This window comes from Gallus gallus, chromosome 1, assembly GCF_016699485.2.
Source record: "Gallus gallus isolate bGalGal1 chromosome 1, bGalGal1.mat.broiler.GRCg7b, whole genome shotgun sequence".
NCBI classification, from domain to species: Eukaryota; Metazoa; Chordata; class Aves; order Galliformes; family Phasianidae; genus Gallus; species Gallus gallus.
Window position 1 is genome coordinate 92,805,585 of NC_052532.1, and position 19,274 is coordinate 92,824,858.

Sequence of the window (19,274 nt, forward strand, 5' to 3'; positions counted from 1 at the left end):
GATGTTTAAATGGCTAATGTACTTAAAATGTAGAAAATCAGATTTTAAAGGCAGCTTTTGTTTCAAAGTAGAAAAAACAGCAAAGCAGAAGACAAAGTAACAGAAGAAATATGGAAAGATCATTAATTTTCTAGGAATAAAAAAGGATAAAACTAATCATTTTTCAGGCATTATCAAATAATGCAGCAATTCTACTAACATTTGACTATGACTTGGTACCAGATCAGTTTCCACAGCAGAAAGCCCTCTGGGGAGTTTTATGAAGATAGTTACAATCCCATTTTACCTTCAAGAAGATAATGTGGCTGATAGCCCAGCTGAAGTGCCCCTACACCAATGCATACAGCATGGGAAATAAGCAGGAGGAGATGGAAACTGTGGTGCAATTAGAAAGCTATGACCTAATTGTTATTACAGAAACGCAGTAGGAAGAATTGCACCACTGAGATAATATGGTTGAGGGCTACAAGCTTTTTGGAGGGGATAGGTCAGACAAGGGGGATAGAGCAGTTACTCTTCTCTGTTAAGAAACGGTTAGAGTGAGAAGAACTGCTTCTGAGAAGCTGCCATGACCAGGTTTAGAGCTTGTGGGTGAGAATTAGGGATGGGACCAATAAAGGACACCCGGTGGTCAGGATGTACTACAGTCTGCCTGATCAAGGGGAGCCTCCTGATGAGGCCTTCTTGCTTTAGCTGCAAGAGGTGTCAAGCTTGAAGGCTCTCATTCTGATGGGGAATTTCAACTGGTTTCATTCACCTGGATGTCTGCTGGGAAAACAACATAGCAAGCTGCAAGCAATCCAGGAGACTCTGGGAGTCTATTGAGGATGACTTCCTGGTCCAGATATTGGACAGGCCAACTAGACGCTGATGTAATTGCTAAGCTACTCTCCATCATGTTTGAAATGTCATGGTTGTTAGGCGAAGATCCTGGTGAATGGAAAAAGAGAATCTCACTCATTTTCAGGAAAGAGAGAAACAAAGTCCTGGGGAATGATAGTCCAATGAGCCTTGTGTCTGCGCCTAGGTAGATAATGGATGAGAACCTCCTGGAAGAGATGTTAAGGAACGCATGTGGAGGTGATCCAAGACAGCCAGCATGGCTTCATCAAGAGCAGATTGTGCCTGACCAATCTGTTGACCTGCTACAATGGGGTGATGGCATTGGTGGACAAAGGAAGGGCAACTGGTGTCATCTCCGTGGAATTGTGCAAGGCCTTTGATGTGGTCCCCCACCACATCCTTATCTCTAAATTGGAGAGATATGAATTTGAAGGCTGGACTATTTGGTGCGTAAAGAATTGGTTGGATGGTTTCAGCCAAAGGCTTGTGGTCAACAGCTCAGTGTCCAGGTGGAGGCTGGTGACAAGTGGTGTTCACCAGGAGTCTGTCTTGGGACTGGTTCTTTTCAGCATCTTCACTGATAAAGATCTTGACAGTTAATAGACAGTGGGATCAAGTGTAAATTATTCTTAATAGAACATCCAGGTTGCACTTAGACAATTTAGAGACTTTGGCTTTTCTAGAGAGATAAAAGGTTCTGTTCCTTGCCAAACTCTAGATCCTTTTAGTACAGGCCTTCTCTCAATATTCTATCCTATTCTTATCTTCCTTTCCTTTCAACTTCTGTATCCTTATATTTTTGTCTTAATTATCCCAATGTTATTTGTGATAAGATGCAAATAACTGCACTGCACGCATACCCTTCCTAGAAGTGCTCCCTTTTCCCTCTCCTGATCCTCTAATGCAAGAAGTATTTTCAAAATACATGAGTTTGTTTAGTTGAGAATTTCCCATTTGGCTCACAATCCAGTGAGCCACACTCTCATATGAACAGGGAGAGAGGCACCTCTGAAGGAGACCTGGAGGCCACATGGGTGCTTAGATTGATAATTTGGACCTTGTTATCTAGCCTGGTATGCTGCTAGGCTGCCTACCAGCTCTTGCTAAGACCTTTCTTGAAGGAGAGGGGAAGATGGATGTGGGAGCCCTTCATGATATACCAGTATGAACATAGCTGTTCTACCTTTCACCGTTTTAGATTAATTAAAATGTACGTACTTTGGGATAAGGACCTAGAGATTCAGACGTATACTGAACAGATATTGCCTTAGGTGAATCCAAACTAGCTATCAGGTATACTTCATATGGAATTATTTCTTTTAGCTTTCTAAGAACAGCTGAGAAAATAAGTAACATTCAATCAATAACTGAGGCTATTTTTGGATCAGTGACTCCTATAAATTGAGAATAGAAAGGAAGGCATTACAGAACTGCATGAATTAGGACTTTTGGAACCACTGAGAAGTAATTTACAACCAGGATATTTTTTTGTTGCGGCAGAAAAATCCTCAGGCAAAGGGAAAATTTACAAAATTACTCCAAACCCTGTGAGTTCATCATTTCATTAAATAAATTGAAGCCAAACTTTTAGCAGATGAACAGGGTTTACTTCTGCGTACCAGGAATTGGTATCTCTAAACATAAACAAACTTCTTTCTTACTCAATATAAAAGCATTTCATGACTGCTCAAAATGCCAATAATCTCAATTTATGCATGGCAGCAGCTACATTTAGGGAAGTAGTTCATGCAGCAGAAGTAATTCTGGAGGCTAAGGATTTCTGGACCTGCCTTCATCTCTGAAGCACATTCATTGTTTCCATTGCTTTTTGAGCCTGAGTTCTTTTGCTTCAGGTCTAAATGTTTATTACCTCAAATTGAAGTCTGCCAGTAAGCAAAAAGCAGAACTCTCAATTCCAAGTCTTTTGTCCTAGCAATGACATTGGAATTATGAAGGCTTTGATCTTGTGAAAAACAGTGGAAGGTTTTTTTTTTTGTGGTTAAAAATAACATATGCAATAATGCCATGACAAAACTAAAAGTGCCTTTCTTACTCTGTGGAGGATGCTAAATAAGACTTTTTAAGTAGTATCTTGTACTAAGACAATTATGGGAAAAAATCAACTTTACATGAATTTGACAGCTGTTTTAAAAGCTCAACCAGCAACACCATTCGCTATAGTGCAGAAGACCTATGTTCAAAATCTCACATAAGGTTTTTTCCTCTCAAAAGCCATCTAAGACTTGAGATTGCATAACAAGAATGACACCCTTAGTGCAAAGGCAAACAGAAGTCAATCTGTGATATTGAGATGTTTGTGTTTCCTGTATAAAGGGAACAAGGAATTAGAAGGTAACGCTTCCCAGAATGGCTTGATATCCCCAGCTGGGGACATCAATTTACAGTGACTTAAATTTACAGTGACTGCATTAGACACACCAGAAATTGACAGATCAGTACAGTCCTATAAATCCTGAACAACAAGTATAGCTTTTCAAATACAACCTTCCAGGAGAAGAAAAAGCCCAAAATAATGACAGTGAACTGACAGTATAATAAAGAGGAATTTGTTATTCTGACTGCAGGGGTTGACAATGACCAGAGGGCAAATGTGTAAAAAAAAAGGTAAGAAGAGCCTGTGTTCAAATGTCATAAAATCCCTGCCTCAATTGAAAGAAAAATACATATTCTCTAATTATTTTATATGGCATAATAATGAAGTTAATTTATCTGATCATGGCAAATATTTCTGAGCACAAAGCTGAGGATGCAGTGTTACGTGATATCATCTGAGTATAAATAAACCCTTTTTAGATGATCACTGCTATGAAAATAAATGAAAGCTTTTACATCTGATGGTGAGGAAAAATGCAGCAAAATTTAAAATGAATAGTGAGTGAAGGATTAAGTAGGTATGATGGTCTTCTTTGGGAGCAATTTTTCCATTGCCATTCAATTGTAGAAACAAATCTGATTATTACTATTTCTTTTGTTACTGGAAAAGAATAATAGCAACTCACAGGGATGACTACTTCTATATGCAGGCATAAATTGCACCCTCAGACAAGATCTCAATCCCACAGAGAAACAGAAATAAATTGAAAACCCAGTTGTTTTTCTGAAGATATGTTCTAAACATACCTTCATGCATAATTTGTCCTCCTATTATTATTATAATTCTAGGGAATTTTTTATTGAATGCTTTTGTGAGAAAGAAGGATTTTTTGAGTTTTTATTCCCCTGATATTTCCCATGTGAAGTTACAATCCAAATACAGCTTGTATGAAGAGGATTAGAGCATGTCATCACTAATTGCAGATGAGGATTTAATGCAGAGATGGTCAGAAGTAGATAGATGAGATTGCCCCACCTGTCTTTATTCAGACTGCACAGACATTTTGCTTCTGCCTCTGCTGCTCCAGAAATTTTGCTTGGATTTCATATCTCTTATTATATGACAAGAGAAAATTTTTGTTGAGCATAATGAATGAGTGATTTTTTTATTGCTCGTGCTCATCATACCTAAAGATCAATTTCTGCCGTAAGAACCACAAAGACTTAGTTGGTTCATGAAAACACACGCACAAAAAAAGCAAGTGGAAAAAGGAATAATTTCTGAATTAAAAAAAAATAAATCCCAGATCGCAGTTGCAGAAGTATGTTTTCCTCCTCCACCACTTTTTCTTTTTTTTTTTTTCATTGTCTGTTAGACAGTGAACTTTGGAGTACTGACATTGATCTTCTAATAAGCCATAAGAGTGTATTATATGATGATGGAGACTATCTGCAAATATTACTGTTATTTAATGTAAACAACATTGACATAGGTAGTAGTAATTTAACTAACATGCTTGAAGAATTATGTAAGTAGCAATAGAACAAAATAATGTCACCTTGCATTTCCCCTTGTTTTGTTTCAGAACATGTCAATTGCAAAACACAAATCAAATGGATACACACTGTAAACAATTTTGGGTCCCAAGGATTAATGACTGAGAGAACTTTCTCTCATGAAGATAAATATTATACAGTAAAGATCCTAAAAGGTCCCATGTGAGGCCTTGAACTACTGGGAAGGGCATTTTATTTTACACCTAACATTCTTTAATGGGTTAAAGACTAATGAGTAAGACAAAATGAGTAAGACCAAGTAGTCCAAGTTACACTGCAGTTCTCTGGATGGATCATTCTTCGCTAAACCACGTAAGTAAAGGACAGAAGTTATTATCCCTTCATTTGGTTTAAAAAAAGATCATTTTCTTTTGAAGTCTACCTTAGGCCTTGCAATAAGACAAAAAAGTGACTCAGCAGTTTCAAAATATGGCAAGACTGAGCCAGAGGGAATTTAGTTATCTTCGGTCATCTAATTTTGTTACAATTTTCAGGAGTTATCAGTCAAATCTTGACAGATCAGGAAAATGGAAAGGACTGTCTCCTGATTGAGTCTGAATAGGAGCTTGAAATTCTTTTTCAAGAAGAAATTACATATTTTTTAAAAATTCTACCTTTATTAATAAAGACAAGGAAATATGCAGTAAAGCTACCTCCTTGTCTAACCTATCAACAGAGTTGTAACCAAGGCTCCACTTTTCTTTATGTTCTTCCTAGGTCATATTTTGGCTTTTCTCTTCAGGGAAAGAGTATGGATTTTTTTCTGGGTCATTTAGAAAGCAGCTTGTGATTTGAATTAAGGGTAGAATTAAATGTACTGTGTTTCTCAGAATTAAAGGAAAATAAAATTTCAGTTGTATCAAATAGTTGTTGATTTTGGTTCTTGATAATCTGAACCCATGATGAACATCAGTATCTTGCTATGACAGCATTACTAAAATGAACGTTTTAGTCTTTTACTCAGAGTAATCTTCTGTGAGGAAGAAACGCTTCCTGAGGACAGTGCATAGAATTTTAAAATTTGTATGCCATTTTGTGAAAGATATAACAGGTGCATTCGGAGTGCTGTCTCTCTGACAAAGCAATGTCTTACGTATCAGAAGAGTATACCTGCAGAGCAGGCAGTATTTGAGTTCTCTACAATAATCTTTTGCTAAAGTGATCACGTAGCTCAACATTTCCTGGAGTATTGCCTCTGTTTTAATGTATAGCTATTGGTGATGCAGGTTTAATGTAGAGAAAGTTCTGGAAAAAATGAAGGAAATCTTGCTGCAAACTTTATCAGTGGTTTGGCAACTTATTGGGAGACAGATTAACATTCTGTTGATTCATCTGTGCTATCAAAGTTTGGGGTTCTGAACAGTACAGCGGTTTATAGAAGCCTGATCAGATTTTTTTGCTTCCTTTCATCCCAGTGCAGATGCTGCTGTCTAAATAGCCTTCGGGGAGAATTTCCTTTGTGGGACACAGACATGACAGTGGAAATAGCTAGAGCCTGCTGTAGGTAATGATTATATTTTTCTTCTAGAGAAGGCATATAAATACCCTGTAGACCTAATATAAAAGGTCTTGGGAGGCATTTTTATTACCTTTTACTGATTGGGATTGCTTTTTTTGGTAAGTATTTTTTGAAGACAAAGGGCTTTGGATAGTCTAGGTGTAGAATATCTCCATCATTCTTTGATCTGTTTTTCAACAATGGTAGGTTGGTGTTGGAGCAAATGGGGAAAGCTGTTGCCAAGGAGGAATAGGGAGAAGTACTTGAGCAGAATGCAGACGGAGTGGAAACTCTCCGTGAGCCAAAGCAATTTCTCACCAGTTTCCTCAAAGCTGCAAGAATGTACCAGAAAGATCCATCAGCACAACTCATATAGGTAAGTGCAAACCAGGTATTTGTGAGAAAGTACTGCTGTAAAAATAAGACATAATATGGGTAATTTAAAAATCTCAACTTCAACTCTATTTTCCAAATTGACTGGTGTTTTTAGGGTCTCAATAAATACAGCTCAAAAGATGCCATTTTCAGAGATGTCATCTCCCCTGTCAAAAATAGATCTATTTAATGATGGTGTGCAGTCAAAGAATTCCTCTCCACTCTGCTAGATCATGTTTCGTTTCAACAAAGTGAAGCTACACTAAAAGCCACAACAGTTTGCCACAGAATCATTTGAGTTGGAAAGGACCCTTACAGGAGATTTATCCCAACTCCCCTGCGATGAACAAAGACACCTGCAGCATGATAAGGGTGCTCACAGTGCCATCCAGCCTGATCAAGGATGTCTCTAGGGACAGGGGCATCCACCACCTCTCTGGGCAACCTGTTCTAGTTTCCCTAACCACTCCTATTGTAAAAAAACTTCTTCCTTATATACAGTCTAAATCTCCCTTCTTTTAGTTTGAAACTGTTTTCCCTTGTCCTATCACCACAGACCCTGCTAAAGAGTTTGTCCCCTTCTTTCTTTCAGCCCCCTTTTTGATACTGAAAGGTTGCTCTCAGGTTTCCCTGGAGCCTTCTCTTCTTGGGACTCTCTCAGTCTGTCCTTGTAGGGGTGGTGTTTCACCCCTTGGATCTTTTTTGTGGCCCTCCTCTGGAAGCACTCCAACAGGTCCATGTCTTTCCTGTACGGAGGACTCCACATCTGGATGCAGTACTCCAGGATACAGTTGGCTTTCTGGGCTGCAAGGGCACATTGCTGTCTCATGTCCAGCTTGCCGTCCACCAGTACTCCCAAGTCATTTTCTGCAGGGCTATGTTTAATCCTTATATCCTGCAGCTTGTATTGGTAGCAGAGTTTTTTGTGATCCAGGTGCGAGACATTGCACTTGGAAAAATTGAAACTTGAAAAAAGAATTAGAAAAATTAGCCAGCAGGCTGGCTGATCTTAAAACTCAAGCTCATTATTTTTATATGCAGTGGAAAGTCACTTTATACCATTCTACACAAAGGATATTTGATGATGTATTTGAGAATATTGTAGAGAGGTCTATAACTATGTAAGGATAAAGTAAGACTTCTTTTATGAAGAAATTATTTTATTTGTACTAGTTAAGGAATTTTGAAAATATTGTGCATTGATTATTTTTACTCTGTACATTAAAGCTGCACATACTGTGTTTGTTTTTCTGTAAAACAGAGTGGAATTAGAAATGTCCAAGTTTCTTTTACATTCAGGAGGCAAAATTTATTAAATAGACTATTGGATTGGTGAGGATGTCTGGATGTTATCTGAATTAGTATATATTTTCAAGGCTAGGCTTTCTGAGGTCTTTCCGCTAATCCTGTACTAAACCACATTTTCCTATCCGTTAAAAGTGCCTAAGCTTCACAGTGTGGCTTAATTTAAAAATGGTGCGTTAGAGCTCAAAAAGTAAGTCATTCCATTTCTAGTGCCAAGTATAGAAAATGCCCTCCACTTCGTTATCATACTTTAATGGAGGGTGGCCAGCTTAGCGTTCTGTCTGTTTTTGATTAGAAACGAAGCACAAATCTGATCTGGAATGGTAATTACTATATTCCAGTTTAAGTCACAGATCATTGTGGCTATTATTTATTCTCAGGCAGAAACAATTGTCCCTCCAGCCTCCAACTACAGGATACCATTCTCAAGTGCTAACCTTTTGCTATGAGTAAAAACTGCATGATTTCTCCTTTGCTTCAGTAACTGTGGGCCTCCTCACCTGTGACAACTGAGATAGCTGTACTGTTATCCATTCTCTGTTGAAAGATTTGAAGTTTACCTATGCTCACTTTCACTATGGATCAGAAACCACATAACTTTTTAATGCTAAGGATGGTCAATTGCACCTCATCCAGTTTTTCTCTTCTTAAATAAATGCACACAGATCAGCCAGAGAGCAGGCTGTCTCTACAAAAGTTTTATTATTCTCTTCTTGGAGTAGGTGAGGGGACCTATTCGTACTTAATCCTATCTTGGCAAATTAAAAAAAAAAAAAAAAAAAAGAGCAATAATTTCTTCTTGTGACAATTTTCTCTGCTATTGAAAAACACTAAATTTACTGTTAGAAGACATAGGCTAATATGGAATGGAAATCAACAAATAAGCAAGGAAAATGCCTATGATAACTGAAAATCTTTGCCCAAACTGAGCCAAATAGGTAAAAAGTGTCCTTAACTTTCACGTAGGTCTTACAGTAGAGCACCTGCAAATTTTTACCTTATGATTGACACTGTTACAAATATGCCGAAAAAAAGATCCAAACTCTGGAGAGACGGAAAGTTTCCTGAGTCTTTTGTATCTAAACTATCAGTCAGCTCCAAACTTCCAGATGAACGCTTTGGCACAGCAGCTGGGTGCACATCGGCAGACCTTTGCACTGGCAACAAAGTCTGATAGAAGCTGATGGTACTCCCGCTGCAGTGTCCAGGTTTGCTGGTATGGTGAGAGTTTCTGGATTGGTGCCTGTGTGCTCCTTCAGAGAAAAGCGAAAGAACCCCTAATTCTCCAACTTTTTCTGCTGGAGCTGTTAAACACAGAAAAAAAATTAGCTCCCCAAAGGTAGCCTATTGTGAAATAATGAGTCACTGTCTCCAGTCTGTAATTTCTAGGTTCAGGCTGATGCTTTTGCAGCTGAACATTTTAGACTAGACTTACCACTTCTCTCGAGCAGATGTATACAATAGAAAAGTTGGGAATTTCAAGATATATCTCATCAATTTACTATATATAACACATCTGAGAAACTAGACATCTAACAGTAAGGAAAGGGGGGAGAGACAGGAGCTGCTGATCAGACTACAAGACCTGTTGAAGTACTTTTACCTGGTTAGAAACTTTTAGGACCTAATGTTTATCAGCATTTAAATATATCTTGAAGAAGCTATTCATTGTAAGTGGTAACGCTATGCTAAACTTTTTAAAAGAACTGAGTACACTATTGGCAGAATCCACAACAGCTGTCACAAGGTAGCAAATGATCTTCAAAGTAGACAAATACAGCATTCATGACATCGCATTTCCTGCCAAATATTACTAGTGAATAAAACATAATGTGAGCAAGAGAGGTGCAAAAAGGACAAGAGGCCTGAATAAAATGTCAATTTTCAGTAGAGGGCATAAAGGCAGGAAAATCTACCATAATCAGCCATAATTGCAATGAGATTCCTCACTCTTTTCCAGCATATAGAAAACATATTTCATTGTCATCAATGTCCCCTTATACTACAAATGATAGGAACGTACAGGTAACTGGAAAATCAGTCTTCAGAATTGAAACATTTTAAAATAGAACAAATACAATTGATTTTAAGTACAGAGCGTGCATACAGAGGATTAGCTAATACAAAAGTGCTGGTGGAGCATATTTTTGGGGAATAAGAAATTATTTTCAATTGTATTTTTATAAGAATTCTACTGCACTCATTCTACCATAAATTTTCCACTGCTGTTTATAGACACGTCAAGAATTCGAAGCCATAACATTTCAGATTACATCTCTGTGGGAACACAGCAATATGCAGACCACCTCACCTTTTCGTATTTAGATTCCCACAGAGAAAAAGTTTTAAGAAATCTGGTTTGTAATGAAAAGGCAGAGAAATGTTTCATCTTGTTATTTTCCTCTTCTAAATCTCAGGCTCACATGTTCCCCCTTGGCTTCTGAAGGCACAACCATTTACTTGTCAATCATGTGCAAAACGTCCCTTCCTAGAAAACCTTTTCCCTAGCTCTTAACATAGTTTTGGAGTTGGATCATGGTACTTACTAAAGCTAGAAGCAGTAAGGTCTAACCCAGGAATGTCCAACCTGCAGGCTGCATGAAGCCTGGCCCAGCACATCCTGTGGCCGTCCTCCTGTGCTGCACCATCATGGTAGTGACTCCTTTCATCCATTTTCAAGGATGAAGCACAGGAAGAGTAAAATTTAATGAAAAATATCTGACAAACACCTTGAGAGCTCACTGAGAATTGCAACTGCTGCCATTGAAACAGACTGATGTGTTAGTTTCACAAAAACAAGTTCAAATTTCCCACTAGTTTAATGCTTTTGTTGCCCTCTTTTTTTTTCTTTTAATAAAAATTATTAAATATTAAAATAAATTTTGTTATTTATATCATAGAATCATAGAATAGCTAAGGTTGGAAAAGATCTACAGGATCATCTAGACCAACCATTCACCCATCACCAATGGTTCTCGCTAAACCACGTCCCTCAACACAACGTCCAAATGCTCTTTGAACACCACCAGGCTCGGTGACTCCACCACCTCTCTGGGCAGCCCATTCCAGTGTCTGACCACCCTTTCATATACATTAACTATATTATATATCTCATGAGGGCTGCTCTGAAAGTAATGCCTCCTATTTTACTATGTTGGTCCACTGTGTCGGAGGCAGATGGTGGTGGTATGGCAGTAGAGGCTGAACATTCCCACCAATATTCCATTACACGCTGTTTGTTTGTATGTATTCCATTACTGTCACTGTGACAGATGGTGACAGAGGGGCAGTTTGACAGAATGGTGTCTGATGTGGAAGTATGTATGAAGCAAAGGGGTATAAATTAATTTCTCTATGTGGAAATAATGGCATCCATTGACTCTTGATAAAAGTTTATGGTGACCAAACAATGGATGTGAGCACAGTGAAGTGGTAGATGATGTGTTTCAGCAGCAGTGACTGCAGTAGTGTGTCACCTCTTCTGGAGCAGATTTTTATGATTATTATGCCTGCGACATACAAGGCTCTTGTTATTGCTGGCAAAAATGTATAGCTAGTGGTGGTTACTATGTTCATAAAATCATGGATTGGCTTGGGTTGGAAGGGATCTCAAAGATCATCTAGTTCTAGCTCCCCTGCCATGGGTAGGGTGGTTGTTGTTGAAAAAATGTTTTGTAGCTGAGAATTTTCTCTATTAAGTATTCTTATTGTGCTCTCTGTATCAGTTGTCGTTCCCATGGAAATAAATAGGTGGCATTACTTTTGATTCAACCTATATATATGTGGCCGAAGACAATCCCTCTTCATACAGTGCAGCCCAGGCAAGCCAAAAGTTTCCACAGCCGTAGTCTAACCAACAGTTGTATTATCTCGACTGGAGAGCTGAGGAAGGATTGCAAGTCCCTGGAGGTGTTCGAGAATTAAGTGGATGTGGCACTGGGGGACATGATTAGCTGGCATGGTAGGGATGAGCTAGTGGTTGGACTATGTGATCTTAGTGGCCTTTTTCGACCTTAAGGATTCTGTGATTCTATAAGTCTGGCTAGTCAGGAGAAAAATACTGCTTTTTGCCTTTTCTGTGTTATGTTTCAGGATATAATTCTTAGAATAAGAAAGGAAGTTTAAACAGAAATGAACCTAGCATTTGGAGACAGACCCTATTGTTTGATGCCTCTATTAGCAAACATAAGATCTGTCAAGGAAGCTTGGACACCTGGTTGTGTGTTTTTAGCAATGCATGACATGATATTTTCTGTCTCTTTGGCTCACTTCTGATGCAGAGGAGGTCTGACACTAGCCCCATGGGATTTCCTCTGTAGATTGGAACTGCTCTGGGACTCCTCTTAGCAGTGCTGTCATGCATCTGATCTGCTTGTGAGGACTATGACAGACAGCTGACCAGCCAAAACATGCCCTCGATGTCTCTTATTTGCCTAGGAAGGATTGAGGTGAGCCAAGCTCTTCTCCTGACCTACTGGGCTCATTCTTCTGGAGCTACCTCACCAGAGTGAATTGCATCAAAAAGAGAGGTCTCCTGCCTGTCCTTAGATTAAGTGTAACCAAACCTGACTTTAGTTGAAGCCACTGACTCTTGCCTGTACAGGACATCGATGCCATCCTGCAACAGTCAGGGCAGAGCTTAAGCTTAAGGTTTTGGAGATAAGGAACAAAGCCAAACCTGCTGCTGACTACCAGAAGGGCAGTGATGTGAGGGGGCAAACGTAGGAGATGAAGTCATTCTGAATATGGTGAGTGACAAAGAAATATACGTTCAGTGAGATGATACTGCAGGACATTGCATTTATCCTGGAGTTTCCTGAAGCCTCAAGCAGCGAGATACGCAGGTGCTCTGCTAATTCTGAGTGATTATTTTGAAAAACAAAAACAAAAAACAACAACGACAAAGAAATTGATTCCCATGCAGGGAGTTGGAAGGCTTAGGATTTGAGCAGGTGGCTTTTCGTAGCACACTGTTTAATCTGTGTGGACATGATTTATATTGTTACTCATGTAGATGATCCTCCTCCACCGCCCCAATTCAGTTCAGAGTGACTAACAGTTTCTAGGAAATCCCCAGACAAAGACAGGATTAGGGCTGGCTCTGCAATGGCTGTCTGAAATAATAGGAAGGAAAAATTTTATTGTTGAGTTAGTCAAGGCCCTCAACTTAAGTAAGGACGTATATTCTTATGTCTCATCATTAACTTCTGGACACGCAACGGTTGTTACTTTGTTGTTAACACCATGGTTAGCACTAGAACTGAGATTAAGGTACTGATAGGCAGGTAAGAAAAGATTTTGTTCCTGTTAGACCCAGGAAGTTATTTTCTGGATGAAGCAATTAATTTTGGTTAGCACTGGGATGAGCATGGACTGCTGTAATATTGATACAGTTATGTTTAGGTTTAGGATTATGCTCATTTTTAACAGATGAGAAAAATCAGGGTAGAAGAGAGGAGTTTACTTGCTTGATTCTGCAGGACAAGAAGAGCTTGGATGAGGAATGGTGAAGATGAGACTTATAACTAGCCATATACTGTTATGTGGGTTGCTGAGGCTATTGCTAGTGCTAACATTGAGTCTGTGGTTTGTAACTGAAGAGCTTGAGGAACTGAGCTTATTCCTAAATATCAGAGGACCCTGTGGCTGGATGAAGGCTGATGTCAGGCAGGATTTTATGCTGTGGGAAAGTTGCTCCAGGGGAGGTTTGTGTTGGAGATCAGGAAAAACTTCTCAGAAGAGCAATGAGACACTGGCACAGGCTGCCCAGGGAGATAGATGGTAGAGTCACCGTCCCTGGAGGTGTTCAAGAGCTGTGTGGATGTGGCACTGAGAGACATGGTTAGCAGGCATGGTGGGGATGAGTTGACAATTGGACTAGATGATCTTAGTGATCTTTTCCAACTTTAGTGATTCTATGACTCTATGAAAAGACTCTGCATTGGATAATGTCTTGGCTAGTACTGAAGGTAATAATAACATCTGAGGCACAATATGCTCAAGGCTTATCAGTGGCAGAGAAAAAGTCAAAATCCCCAGGCCCAAAGATGAAGATCAGGTTTGTCTGAGGGGAAGGATGGTGGTGGGACTGGGAGTAAGATGAGGTGGGGAGTGTTGCTGCTTTGGCTGTTACATGGGAAATAAGAGAGAGGATAGGGACTCTAGCTACTCTAGGTAGCACTCAAATAGGATTTCTAGGGCTCTGGTGCAGGCGGATCTGGAAGACAAGCATGCAAGGTGTAGTGCTAGCTTTGTGTATGCTTTTAACTGATGCTGCTCTGAGGACTAAGGCTTACTGATGGATGCTGCAGGACTTTTAGTATTTCTGCTGACAAAACCCACTGGCATGTAGGTACTTTTGCATGTCACTGCACTCTAGTTGAGACTGCACTTGAGGCAAGGATTACAGCTAAATAGCTTAGTAGGGTTTGAATAACTGTGCTTATTGTTGCCTCCTCAGAGGCTTCCATGGCAGGTTAAGGGATGGGCTGATGATAAAACAGAACAGCTGGCTCTAGCTATGCAAGAATGACTGGGAGGAGGATAGATGCATGCGGGGGTGAATGCTGCATGCTGTCAGTAAGATCAGGGTTTTTAAGGGAGGCTGGTGAAAGTGGGAGAGAAAAAAATCAGTGGAAAAAGGAATGGTGAGAGAGAAAAGTGAGAGGGAAGAGATGAAAAACAGATGCAACATTCTAGAGCTTCTCTTTTCATCCCTGTCCTCCTTCCTATCTTCGGGTTACACACTTAACTCAAAGCCTGTCCTTTCAAAAATGAAGCACAGTATCAGATACAGCTTTCTGTGTTGTTTACAGTAAATACTCTGAGGTTTGCTTGTAAGACCTGACCTTTTTTTCCTTTTTTTTTTTAGCATCTTGAGAACACTACAGCCTGTTTTTCTCCAGTGCTTTTTAGCAGAAGACAAAATGCAGCAGTCTTTTTTTTTTTTTTTTTTTGAAGCTTTTGTTCTGAGCCGTTTACACAAATACTTTTCTATTGTGTGTCTTCAAATCTCTGGATGTTGGTCCTCATAATTCACCAGAACAGGAATAGAGCTTTAATTATCCAGAAGTGTTAAGGAATAATCTACCTAGTATAGATCATGAAGAAGATGATAAAGGACTAATATAGATGTGTATCTACGTATTAGGGTTGCTTCAAAAGTAGTGCATTCCATTTCGTTTTGTTGGCTTGCAGTGTCAAAGGCAGTTGTTGTTGGTATGGCAGCAGAGGTTAAACCTTCTCACCAGTATTCCATTACATTTTGTTGCCATGTGACAGATGGCAGCAGAGGGGAAGTCTGACAGAATGGCATCTGACATGGAAGTGGAGAAAAGGTGTGTCATTTAATTACTCCATGCAGAATAATTGGCACCCAATGACATTTGTTGATGCTTGCTGGACATTTCTGGAAACAAAACAGTGGATGTGAGCACAGTAAGGTGGTGAGTGATGTGTTTCAGCAGTGGTGACAGCGACAGTGCTTCACCTCCACTGGTGCAGATTTTTGTAAGTGCAGCATACAACACCTTGTTCATCACTGGCAAAAATAAATAGCTAATGGTGGTGACTATGTTGAAAAATAGTGTTTTGTAGCAAAGAATTTATCAAGTACTGTTATTATATTCTTTGTATCTGTTATATCCTTCATGGAAATAAATAGGAGGCATTACTTTCGGAGTGAGCTACATATATGTTTGCATGCAGGTGAAGGAGTGAAGCACTAGGAGTAGCCAGCTCTCAATAGAAGTAGCCAGCTCTCAATAGAAGTGTAGCTGCTTCTGGGTTGAATAACAGGAGAAGCAAGATGCTGACTGTGATTCTGACATGATATTGCGACTTGAAATCTAATTCAGGAAAGAACAGAATTTAAATAACATTTGGATGCAACAGCAGGAAACAGAAGGAACAGGTGCTTAACAAGATTTGTTTTGATTGTTTAACCTCTTTGTTAATGCCAAAACCCCAACTCTGTCAGGTTTTGGCTTTATGTACCTCCGGTAAGTTGTACTTTTGGCTGTTCCATGTCTCAGAGCATTTCTTCTGCTGTTCATTTGTCTCTAAGGAGCTAGGCCTCTGTCTCTAAGTACTTTTGATCTCCAGTGTATGTATGGCTTTTTCTTCATGAGTCAGTGGAACTACATGGCCATGAATAAGGCTCAGCGTTTGTTACACTGCTCTGCGGGTTCACTGGATTATCAGCAGGAGAGACTTTTAGATCTCCTTCCCAAAATAGATGAAATTTGTTGCCTAAGACGTAGAAACTGCAGAATGCTTTTTTTTCTGTGATCATTGTAAAATATAAAAGCATAAATGAGTGTTTCACAATTTTTCAGCTGCTGGTATAGTCTTGATGCATATCTGCTTAGTAAAACAGGTCTCTCACTGCTGGCACCCTGCTGAGTGCCTCAGAGTGCACAATATTGAAGTTGCTTTACATTTTGGAAGAAGCCTACTGGTTTAAACAACCTTTTAGTGAAGAGCTCTTTCTCCCTAGTCTTTCATGCTCCATTTCACGCTATTCCTTGTGTTTAGCAAGTCAAAAACTATAGCGACATCTGCTTTAAGAAGAAGCGTTCTTTAATGATACAAGTGTTTACTTCTATTGTGACTTTTAAAAGTTCCTTCTTAACTTTCTTTGAAGGATTCAGGGTCCAATGAGAAGAAATTACATGAAGTTATTTCTGTAAAAGCATGCTTTCTTTAGGATGGAATTTCAGTAACTTCTGGATGATAGACAGAATCTATTTGACACCAGATTTTGCCTATGTCAATCTCCCCCTCTCCTAAGCACTCTCCACTAGACCTCTACATGGCAGTTTACATGTGTATCTCTAACTTTTTAGGCTTGTTCTCACATAAATTTGTCCTGTTAGCTGCTGCTTTTTGTTCTTAGTATTCCTCCCTCTTCCTGATTGCTTTCTCACCCAGTGTGCAGTCCAGTCTGACTGATGATCTTTCAACAAATAAGTGGTTTTGACGCTAGAATCTTATTATTTATTTCCCTTTCCTTGTTTTCATTTTTTTCATAATTAGCTTTCTTTTTTTCTTTCCTTTTTTTTTCTGCACACGCTGTTCAACCTCCTTGAAAATCTCACCATTCTCTGAATAAACAGATTCATCTTTTCACTCTGTTCCAAAATATGTATATATGAGAATGCATTATCTCCTTACCTTGCCCTCTCTGCATCTAGTGTGTTTTATTCACTAAATAAAATTGTAATGATTAAGAGTGCCATAGCATTGTATGCTGAATGCATTTCCTCTTACTCTGAGTGGTTGACTTAGCTAAGAAGCATGGCAGAGTAGACCAACTCCAGCTGAATCAACTTGGAGGTAAGTGCAGAGGCAGGTGATGGAATTGGCTGGTTGGGGAACTGGGTAGAGCCAAGTGGTTTTTGGAAGCAACATGGGGAAAAGGAATTTTTTCAGAATGAATGGTGTGGAGAAAGTAAGGTTAGTGTGCAGTCTTCCAGAAGGGAGGAAGAAATGCTTTGGGCTATCTGGATACCGTAAGTATTTGAATATATTATCATAAGAAAGAGGCTATTCTCCAGAGTTATGTTTTGTTGACCATTCCTGCTGGTCAAGAGGAAGTTGTTAAAATTAGACTGCTGGCTGGAAGAGTATTAGGAAATTAGTTTGGAAATTTTACTGTGTTTTAGCAATCTGTGTAATTCTTTGAGTAATTCTTCTGGGGCTTGCTGCCAATTATCAGAATCGGAAGACGAGCTGACGGGCAAGGAGGCCGGGCTGGCTGAACAGAGACCTTTGGCTGGATCTCAAGAACAAAAGAAAAGTTTATGGTCTCTGGAAGAGTGGGCAAGCTACTTATGAGGATTAGAGGTATGTAGTGAGGCTGTGCAGGGAGAAAATTAGAAAAGCCAAAGTGCAGCTAGAACTGAGCTTGGCCACTACAGCAAAGGAAAACAGGAAATGCTTTTATAAACATGTTAACAGCAAGAGGAAGGCTAGGGAGAATCTCCATCCCTTGTTGGATGCCGAGGGCAACCTGGTCACCAAGGATAGGGATAAGGCTGAGGTACTTAATGCCTTATTTGCCTCAGTCTTTAATAGTAAGGCTTGTTACTCCCTGGGAACACAGCCCCCTGTGCTGGTAGATAGGGATGGGGAACAGAATAAGCCCTTCATGATCCATGACAAGATAGTTTTGGACCTGCTGCGAAAGCTGGATGCTTACAAGTCCACGGGGCCACATGGATTGCACCCTAGAGTGCTGAGGGAGTTGGCAGATATGGTTGCCAAGCCACTCTCCATCATTTTTCGGCAGTCCTGGCTAACCGGGGATGTCCCGATGGATTGGAAACTGGCAAATGTGACTCCCATCTTCAAAAAGGGCCGGGAAGATGATCCTGGTAGCTACAGGCCTATCAGTCTCACCTCAGTGCCGGGAAGGTTATGAAACGGATAATCTCAGGAACCATCATGGACCAATTAAAGGTCAACCAGGGGATCAGGCACAGTCAGCATGGGTTTATGAATGGTAGATCCTGTCTGACAAACCTGATTTCATTCTATGACAAGGTGACCCGCTTAGTGGATGAGGGTCAGGCTGTCAATGTGGTCTACCTGGACTTCAGTAAGGCCTTTGACACTGTCCTCCATAACATTCTCATGGAGAAGCTGGCTGCCCATGGTCTGGATGGGTGTACGCTCTGCTGGGTGAAGCACTGTCTGGATGGCCAGGCCCAAAGAGTTGTGGTCAATGGAGTTGAATCCAGTTAGCGGCTGGTCACGAGTGGTGTCCCCCAGGGCTCTGTGCTGGGACTGATTCTGTTTAACATCTTCATTGATGATCTTGATGAGGGGATTGAGTGCACCCTCAGTAAGTTTGTAGGCGACACCAAGCTGGGAAGGAGTGTTGATCTGCCAGAGGGGAGAAGGGCACTACAGAGGGACCTGAATAGACTGGATCGATGGGCTAAGGTTAACGGTATGAGTTTCAATAGGGCCAAGTGTCGGGTCCTGCATTTTGGTTACAACAACCCCAGGCAACCCTACAGGCTTGGGGAGGTGTGGCTGGAAAGCTGCCTGATGGAAAGGGACCTTGGTGTACTGTTGGACAGTCGGCTGAATATGAGCCAGCAGTGTGCCCAGGTGGCCAAGAAGGCCAATGGCATCCTGGCTTGTATCAGGAATGGTGTGGTGAGCAGGACTAGGGAAGTCATCCTGCCCCTGTACTTGGCATTGGTGAGGCCTCACCTCGAGTACTGTGTTCAGTTTTGGGCACCTCAGTACAAGAAGGGCATGGAGGTACTGGAGCAGGTCCAGAGAAGGGCAAGAAGGCTTGTGAAGGGCTTGGAAAATCAGCCCTATGAGGAGAGGCTGAGGGAGCTGGGGC

The 19,274-nt window shown here is 40.3% G+C and overlaps 2 protein-coding genes across 9 annotated transcripts in view; one reads left to right on the forward strand and one right to left on the reverse strand.

The window, feature by feature from the left end:
* The window catches only part of LOC101752250 (cell surface glycoprotein CD200 receptor 1-A-like), a 146,768-nt gene that overhangs the window by 85,283 nt on the left and 42,211 nt on the right, over window positions 1-19,274 (forward strand). For 4 of the 6 annotated variants that reach the window (XR_005846978.1, XR_006933903.1, XR_005846971.1 and 1 more), the window contains exons 18-20: window positions 6,155-6,238; window positions 6,440-6,608; window positions 8,293-17,758. The gene's annotated coding sequence lies outside the window, so the exon portion shown is untranslated. The other 2 variants (XR_005846996.1, XR_005846993.1) reach the window with 2 other exon arrangements.
* The window catches only part of HTR1F (5-hydroxytryptamine receptor 1F), a 111,403-nt gene that overhangs the window by 57,159 nt on the left and 34,970 nt on the right, over window positions 1-19,274 (reverse strand). The window lies entirely within an intron of this gene.